The following is a 9,758-nucleotide window of genomic DNA, read 5'->3' on the forward strand; positions in this document are numbered from 1 at the left end:
CTTCTATTTAAGGTTTATATGCTCACCTCAAATTAATTTGGGTTTTCTTTGACAACACCAAAAATTCTTGTAGTGTAATTTTTCAGATGAAATGCAGTAAAGTATATATATATTACATTATACATATACATTTTAACCTCATTTAAATAATGTTTATTAAATAAATACTGTTATTAAACGTGTGGACACGGTGGACAGCGGTAACGATGAACTGCTGCCCCGTTCAGGGATTGTTCCTGCCTCACTCTGCCTGCTTCCTGGGACTGGCGAAACCCTGGATGGATAGATGGATGGAATAATTAAACATGTACTACAAAGATATTTCAATGTTCCTTAAAATTTTGAAGAATCGCCGTTCTAAGCTTATTGATGACATTTATTAAAGAGCTGATTGTGTGGCGATTGGTTACTTGGACAAAGAAAAGGAAGGACATGAATTGGGGGTTACTACATTTGAAAGAGGCAGTACTGCTGCAATAAATTATCTCATTGAAGGTCGCGCAATGGCACAGAAAGCATCTGGCGGGAGGCAGGAACAATTTCTGGATGGGCGCAAGCTTGTCGTTACCATTGTGCCACTGTGGCCCCATGTTTAATCCATGCTTTATTTCAATTTCATCATGAAAATGATATCAAGTATACATCTTCGTATTTAAATTGTTCAGAGAGCTGTAATATCATGAATGTAATGTATTCGGTGTCCTGTCGGCGTAAGAGAAAGCCTATTTAAGAAGCATGTAGTAATTCACACATATAGAGCAAATAGAAGAACACAAAGAATATGAAGCATTTAACATGCTACTTTAATTACCATGGGATTTGAGAAACTAGCAAATTAAAAGATGTTAAGATTAATTTTACGACGTTCTACTTTAATGACAAAATAAACTACGTGATTAAAGTTGACATTTCAAGCTTTTTTTCCCCACTGTGTCCCCATTTTTTTTTCTTTTCTCTGTACCCTAATAAGCTTTCATATGACACTCAGACAGTGGGCTACATCTCACCTTTTCACAGTGACTTTCATATCTGAACATATCTTTTTTATTTCGGGCACTGTGCAACTTTCTGAACTTGAACTTTCAATCATCTTCCTTTTGTTGTTTATACAACTGCTTAAACCAACAAATAGTATGTTTTTCCTTGCCTCCTCTTGGTATTCGCTGATATTCGTCTTTTTCCCCATGCTTTTGCCATTGTCTTTTCACAGAACACTGAACTTAAGTGAATATTTATATTGATTTGCATATTCGACGAGGCGTAATTCTGGGAGGAGTCTGGGAGGGGCTGCAGGCGCATGCACAAGCATTACATTTCACGCAGACTGGGATTTATGCAGTGGAAGAGCATGGAAGCTGGCTTATGCATGGTTTTCTGCATCTGAATTTTTTTGTGTGTGCACACATTTAGACTTTTGTCCGTACGCTATATTTTAGTGTGAATTCTACGCACGGCATTGTGCATTAGGCCCCTGGTCATTGAAAGATATCATAGAGTATATTCTTCTAAAAGAAATCCAGGCTTTGCCTTTTACAGCCTCTCAGTGCTTTGGTTCATGTTATGTTGTTCATTCTTACTGAAGCTTCCTAATTTTTTTTAGCTTATTCCCATGGTCTTATTTATTTGCATTTTTTTTAATATTAAATGAAGATCTCTGGGGGGTGTAGTGCCTGTATGATTTTGTGAGTATCATATTCTTGTATGGGGACTGGCAGGCAGGCAGGCAGGCAGGCAGGCAGGCAGGCAGGCAGACAGACAGACAGACAGACAGACAGAAAGACAGACAGACAGACAGACAGACAGACAGACAGACAGACAGACAGACAGACAGACAGACAGACAGACAGACAGACAGACAGATAGATAGATAGATAGATAGATAGATAGATAGATAGATAGATAGATAGATAGATAGATAGATAGATAGATAGATAGATAGATAGATAGATAGATAGATAGATAGATACTTTATTAATCCGAAGGGGAAATTCACACACTCCAGCAGCAGCATACTGATAAAGAGAATATTAAATTAAAGAGTGATAACAATGCAGGTATACATACAGACAATAACTTTGTATAATGTTAACGTTTACCCCCCCGGTTGGAATTGAAGAGTCGCATAGTTTGGGGGAGGAACGATCTCCTCAATCTTTCAGTGGAGCAGGAAAGTGACAGCAGTCTGTCACTGAAGCTGCTCCTCTGTCTGGAGATGATACTGTTTAGTGGATGCAGTGGATTCTCAATGATTGACAAGAGCCTGCTCAGCGCCCGTCGCTCTGCCATGGATATCAAGCTGTCCAGCTCCATGCCTACAATAGAGCCTACCTTCTTCACCAGTTTGTCCAGGCATGAGGCGTCCCTCTTCTTTATGCTGCCTTCCCAGCACACCACCGCATAGAACAGGGCGCTCGCCACAACCGTCTGATAGAACATCTGCAGCATCTTATTGTAGATGTTTTTTTTGTTTTTTTTTATATTTTTATTTTATTAATTTTCATTGTAATCATTCCATACAAACAGATCAATTTATAACCCAACAAAATTGAAGACAAAAATCAATCCCCACCCCTGAGAAGGAGAGCTTAGCTAAAGGAAAATTGCTTAAGGCTTTTTAATAAGGCAACATTAAACAAAAGAAAGGGAGAAGTAAATATTTATGTAAATAAGAGATGGAGAAGGGAGTTAAACGCGGTAATAGTTATTTCTCTTATTCTAAAATAATATTGATTAAATCCTGCCAGGTTTTGAAAAAATTTTGTACAGATCCTCTAACTGAGAATTTGATTTTTTCCAATTTCAAATAATATAAAACATCGGTTTCCCACTGACTTATAAGAGGAGAATTAGGATTCTTCCAATTTAACAAAATAAGTCTGCGTGCCAAGAGTGTAGTGAATGCAATCACCGTTTGCTTGTCCTTCTCCAATTCAAGTCCGTCTGGAAGGACACCAAACACAGCTGTTAGTGGGTTAGGAGGGATTGTGACCCCAAGGCTGTCTGAGAGGCACTTAAAAATTTTTGTCCAAAATGATGTTAGTTTGGTGCAGTCCCAGAACATGTGACCCAGTGAGGCAGGAGCTTGGTTGCAGCGTTCGCAGGTTGGATCCTGCCCTGGAAACATTTTGGACAGTTTTAAGCAAGACAGATGAGCTCGATATATAATTTTTAGTTGAATAATTCTATGCTTTGCGCATATAGAACTCGAGTGAATTCTCTGCTTTGCTACCTTCCACTCCTTTTCTGATATATTGATTAAGAGATCTTCTTCCCAATGTCCTCTTGGATCTTTGAAAGGTAGGGACTCTAATAAGATTTTATATATTGTGGAAATAGTGTTTATTTCCTCGAATTTGAGCAGTATTTTTTCCAGCATTGTGGAGGGTGCAAGGTGGGGGAAATCGGGCAGTTTCTGTTTTACAAAATTTCTAATTTGAAGATAGTAAAAGAAATGTGTAGCTGGGAGGTTGAATTTTGAATGTAATTGTTCAAAAGATGTAAATATGTTGTCTATATAAAGATCTCTGAGCATTTTAATCCCAAAACTTTTCCAGGTATTAAAAACTGGATATACTTGCGAAGGTTGAAAGAGGTGGTTCCCTTGCAGAGGTGCCACTGATAAAAGATTTTCCATCTTAAAATACTTCCTAATTTGGTTCCATATTCTGAGTGAGTAAAGCACAATTGGGTTATTAGTATATTTGCAATAACTTTCATTTATTGGAGAGCAGAGCAGGGAATATAAAGAAGTACTACAGGATTTTACTTCTATTGCAGACCAAGCCTGGGTATGTGCATTTATTTGTGTCCAGGTTCTTATGGCTTGTATGTTTGCTGCCCAGTAATAAAACTGAAAATTAGGTAAAGCCATGCCACCTTCTGCCTGAGGTCTTTGTAGGGTCGCTCTTCGGATACGTGGGTGTTTTGAGTTCCAAATGAATGAGGTTATTGTTGAATCTAACTGTTTAAAAAACAATTTATTGATATATATTGGAATGTTTTGAAATAAAAAGAGAAGTTTAGGAAGGATATTCATCTTAACAACGTTAATTCTTCCAGCTAGAGTGAGATGAAGGGTTGACCATCTATGCAAGTCTTGCTTAATTTTTTCCATACAGACGCCAAAATTTTGTTGATAAAGAACTTTATGTTTACTTGTGACATTTACCCCTAGGTATTTAAACTGATCTGCTATGGTAAAAGGTAGGGTGTCTAATCTAATATTATATGCTTGTGAATTCACTGGAAAGAGTATACTTTTATTCAGATTAATTCTAAGACCAGATATCTTTTGAAATTCTGTTAGTGCTGTTAAAACAGCGGGGACAGTGTTTTCTGGGTCTGATATATATAAGACCATATCATCTGCATATAGAGAAATTTTCTGTTCCAGTCCTTCTCTGACAATCCCCTTTATCTGATAAGAATTTCGGCAGTGGACCGCCAGTGGTTCAATAGCGATTGCAAACAACAGTGGCAACAAGGGACATCCTTGTCTGGTACCACGATCTATTTAAAGTAGTCTGAGCAAATGTTATTAATACAAACTGAAGCTTCTGGATTGGTACACAGTACTTCTGTGGGAAAGATATGAAATAATCTGTCCTCTTAAGAAGGCCTTTAGAGTTTCCCAGAGTGTTCCTGCAGAAACCTCTGTGGACGTGTTTGTCTCTAGGAAGAAGCTAATTTGTTTGGATATAAATTCTGTGCAGTTCTCGTCTACCAATAAAAGAGGGTTAAGACGCCATCTGCGAGGTGAGTGTGAGGGGCTTAATGATTTTAGCTCCAAGACTAGAGGGGCATGGTCAGAGATAACAATTGTGTCGTATTTGCATGATTTAATTGTAGGCAGGAAATTATTATCTATAAAAAAATAATCAATTCTTGAGTAGCTATAATGCACTGGTGAGTAGAACGAATATGTTCTTGAGTTTGGGTTAAGAAACCTCCAGGGGTCTGATAAGTTGTGATCATTTAAAAACTGTGTAATTATCTTTGCAGTATTAGATGTCGTCCCCCCTGTCACAGGAGTCCTATCTAAGAGTGGATTTAAAACACAATTAAAGTCCCCAGCCATTATAATTTTATGAGTGTTCACATTGGGAATGGATGCAAATAGATTTTGCATGAATTCCTTGTCATCAACATTGGGTGCATAAACATTTATCAAAATCATTTTACTGTTATATGAGTTGCCCATGACCATCACATATCTCCCTTCAGGGTCCAACACTACATCTGATGCTACAAATGGAACTGTTCTATGTATGAGAATTACCACCCCTCTAGTTTTCTTTATAAAGCTAGAATGGAACACTTGGCCAGTCCAGTCTTTTTGTAGTCTGAACTGATCCTTGGTTAGTAAGTGGGTCTCCTGTAAAAATACTATTTTAGCATTTAAGCCTGTTAGGTGAGAGCATACTTTCTTTCTCTTTAATTCGTGATTCGGGCCATTAACATTCCAGCTCACAAAGTTAACTGTCCCATCATGGAGACATTGATTCTGAGTTTTTAATGTCATTTTATAGTTTTAATTGGTAATGAGGCAGTTTTAATCTTAGTTTCAAGACTCCCCATGAGTTATTGCATTTTAGCCTATTGTTGCATTGATATTTATAATTATAAGGATTACAAGAATAGATTAGATATAACCTGCTCTCCTTCTCTCCCCCCTTTATCCCCCCACCCCCCCATTTTGCCTCCCCACATGAGGCTAGATCCCACTTCGCGATGTCCCAGTCCTCTGACATACGAAGAGACAGAGCACGTCCAAAACAAAACAAACCCCACCCTGCAGCGGCGTTAGAGAATTAAAACAGAGATATCTTTTGCAGCTAAATTCTTAATACTATCTGCCGAAAATATTATCATTAACAGTATTTAAGCTTGAAATAATCTTCAGCACTTTTAAGTTAAGATATTAAGGTTAAAAAAAAAAAAAAGGAAGAATCAACCCTGGGAATGATTTTAAAAACTAGTCTAGGATAAACCTGGTAATTCCTACTGTAATAGTATAATGGTAATAGTATAAATAGTAGAAAAAGCAATAAACCAAGCGCATGATTTTAAACAGTATACTTTAAGGTATAGTAGAATAAAAAAAAAAAAACGAATCCTACTTTAATTACTTCCACATTTTCACACTCACGTCTATAACTCTATAACTCTGATTAAAACATAAACATATAAAGTCCAGATAAAGAAAAGGATGTATAATTATAATGCCAGTCTCTTTAAACATGGATCCAGAGAGCAGATCATAGGTCCTTCCCGTGCCTTGATAGAATACGGCTCCTTATTAACTTTCAAAAAAGTGTCGGAAACAGCTTCTTTAGTTCCTTTTCAGCTTCTTCTTTGCTTAGGAAAATATAATATTGATCTTGAACTTCCACTTTCAGTTTGGCGGGATACAAGAGGCTGTATTTGATATCGGCTTTCCGTAGCAACTTTTTAATGTCAATGTAGGATCTGCGTTGCAGATGTTGAAGGACACTAGCCTTCTAAGGAAGTATAATCGGCTCTGTCCTCTCTTGCACAGAGCATCAGTATTGGCAGTCCAGTCCAATTTATCATCCAGCTGCACTCCCAGGTATTTATAGGTCTGCACCATCTGCACACAGTCACTTCTGATGAACACGGGGTCCATGAGGGACCTGGTCCTCCTAAAATCCACCACCAGCTCCTTGGTTTTGCTGGTGTTCAGGTGTAGGTGGTTTGAGTCGCACCATTTAACAAAGTCCTTGATTAGGTTCCCATACTCCTCCTGCCCACACCTGATGCAGCCCACGATAGCAGTGTCATCAGCGAACTTTTGCATGTGGCAGGACTCCGAGTTGTATTGGACGTCCGATGTATATAGGCTGAACAGGACCGGAGAAAGTACAGTCCCCTGTGGCGCTCCTGTGTTGCTGACCGCAATGTCAGACCTGCAGTTCCTGAGACGCACATACTGAGGTCTGTCTTTAAGATAGTCCACAATCCATGCCACCAGGTATGAATCTACTGCCATCTCTGTCAGGTTGTCTCTAAGGAGCAGAGGTTGGATGGTGTTGAAGGCGCTAGAGAAGTCCAGAAACATAATTCTTACTGCACCAGTGCCTCTGTCCAAGTGGGAGAGGGATCGGTGTAGCATGTAGATGATGGCATCCTCCACTCCCACCTTCTCCTGGTATGCGAACTGCAGAGGGTCGAGAGCGTGGCGGACCTGTGGCCTCAGGTGGTGAAGCAGCAGCCGCTCCATGGTTTTCATCACATGTGACGTCAGAGCAACAGGCCGAAAGTCATTCAGCTCACTAGATAGATAGATAGATAGATAGATAGATAGATAGATAGATAGATAGATAGATAGATAGATAGATAGATAGATAGATAGATAGATAGATAGATAGATAGATAGATAGATAGATAGATAGATAGATAGATAGATAGATAGATAGATAGATAGATAGATAACAACAACAACAACATTTATTTATATAGCACATTTTCATACAAAAAGTAGCTCAAAGTGCTTTACATAATGAAGAGAAGAAAAATAAAAGACAAAATAAGAAATTAAAATAAGACAACATTAGTTAACATAGAAAGGAGTAAGGTCCGATGGCCAGGGTGGACAGAAAAAACAAAAAAAAAACTCCAGAAGGCTGGAGAAAAAAATAAAATCTGTAGGGGTTCCAGGCCACGAGACCGCCCAGTCCCCTTTGGGCATTCTACCTAACATAAATGAAATAGTCCTCTTGGTAGTTCGGGTTTTTCACGGAGTCACTTGATGCTGATGGTCATACAGACTTCTGGCTTTTAATCCATCCATCATTGTTGGAACATCATGGTGCTTTGGGTAGATGGTGGTGGCGCACGCCACCACCAACAGGACACCGGAAAAGGAAACAGAAGAGAGAGTAGGGGTTAGTACAGATTTTGAATGAATAGTTATTATAATGAATTAGATATACAGAGTATCAGGATTAAATTACAGTGAAGTTATGAGAAGGCCATGTTAAAATAATGTGTTTTCAGTAGTTTTTTAAAGTGCTCCACTGTATTAGCCTGCCGAATTCCTACTGGCAGGCTATTCCAGATTTTAGGTGCATAACAGCAGAAGGCCGCCTCACCACTTCTTTTAAGTTTTGCTCTTGGAATTCTAAGGAGACACGCAGCTGAGGATCTGAGGTTACGATTTGGAATATAAGGTGTCAGACATTCCGATATATAAGCCGGGGCGAGATTATTTAAAGCTTTATAAACCATAAGCAGAATTTTAAAATCAATTCTGAATGACACAGGTAACCAGTGTAGTGACATCAAAACTGGAGAAATGTGTTCGGATTTTTTTTTCCTGGTAAGGATTCTAGCAGCTGCATTCTGCACTAGTTGCAAACGATTGATGTCTTTTTTGGGTAGTCCTGAGAGGAGTGCGTTACAGTAATCTAGCCGACTGAAAACAAACGCATGAACTAATTTCTCTGCATCTTTCGATGATATAAGAGGTCTAACTTTTGCTATGTTTCTTAGGTGAAAAAATGCTGTCCTAGTGATCTGATTAATATGCGATTTAAAATTCAGATTACAATCAACGGTTACCCCTAAGCATTTTACCTCCGATTTGACTTTTAATCCTAATGCATCCAGTTTATTTCTAACAGCCTTATTGTATCCATTATTGCCAATCACTAAGATTTCGTTTTTTTCTTTATTTAATTTGAGAAAGTTACTATTCATCCATTCTGAGATACAAGTTAGACATTGTGTTAGCGAATCAAAAGATTTGGGGTCATCAGGTGCTATTGATAAATACAGCTGTGTGTCATCAGCATAGCTGTGGTAGCTCACTTTGTGCCCTAAGATAATCTGACCTAATGGAAGGACCCAGGATAGAGCCTTGTGGAACACCATATAGAATATCATGTGTCTTTGAGTTATAATTACCACAACTAACAAAGAATTTTCTCCCTGCCAGGTAGGATTCAAACCAATTTAAGACACTGCCAGAGAGGCCCACCCATTGACTAAGGCGATTCTTAAGAATATTATGATCAATGGTGTCAAATGCGGCACTCAGATCTAAGAGGATGAGAACAGATAAATGGCCTCTGTCTGCATTTACCCGCAAGTCATTTACTACTTTAACGAGTGCAGTTTCTGTGCTGTGATTTGTTCTAAAACCTGACTGAAATTTATCAAGAATAGCATGTTTATTGAGGTGCTCACTTAACTGTATAATGACTGCCTTCTCTAGAATTTTACTTAAGAAAGGCAGGTTAGAGATGGGTCTATAATTTTCAAGAGCAGAGGGATCGAGATTATTTTTCTTAAGTAGGGGTTTAACTACCGCAGTCTTAAGACAGTCTGGGAAGACCCCCGTATCTAATGACGAATTTACTATGTCAAGAACATTATCAATAAGCACGCCCGATACTTCTTTGAAAAAATTTGTTGGTATTGGGTCAAGGGCACAGGTGGAGGGTTTTATTTGAGAAATCATTTTATGTAAATCAGGTAAATCTATCCTAGTGAAAGACTTTAATTTGTTTATTATGGGGTACTGGGGTTTAGGAGGATCCTTAGTGCTGGGGAGATATACTATATTATTTCTAATATCATTAATTTTTTGATTGAAAAATACAGCGATAGCCTCACAGGTTTTACTGGAAGTACTTAGGAGGCATTCCTTTGAGTTACCTGGGTTTAACAGACGATCAATTGTCGAAAATAAGACTCTGGGATTACTAGCATTGTTATTTATAAGCTTAGAGAAATAG

At 38.3% G+C, this 9,758-nt stretch overlaps 1 protein-coding gene across 1 annotated transcript in view; it reads left to right on the forward strand.

Annotated features, from left to right (window-relative positions):
• The window catches only part of LOC114644562 (uncharacterized), a 337,895-nt gene that overhangs the window by 302,961 nt on the left and 25,176 nt on the right, over positions 1-9,758 (forward strand). The window lies entirely within an intron of this gene.

This window comes from Erpetoichthys calabaricus, chromosome 12 (assembly GCF_900747795.2).
Source record: "Erpetoichthys calabaricus chromosome 12, fErpCal1.3, whole genome shotgun sequence".
NCBI lineage: Eukaryota > Metazoa > Chordata > Cladistia > Polypteriformes > Polypteridae > Erpetoichthys > Erpetoichthys calabaricus.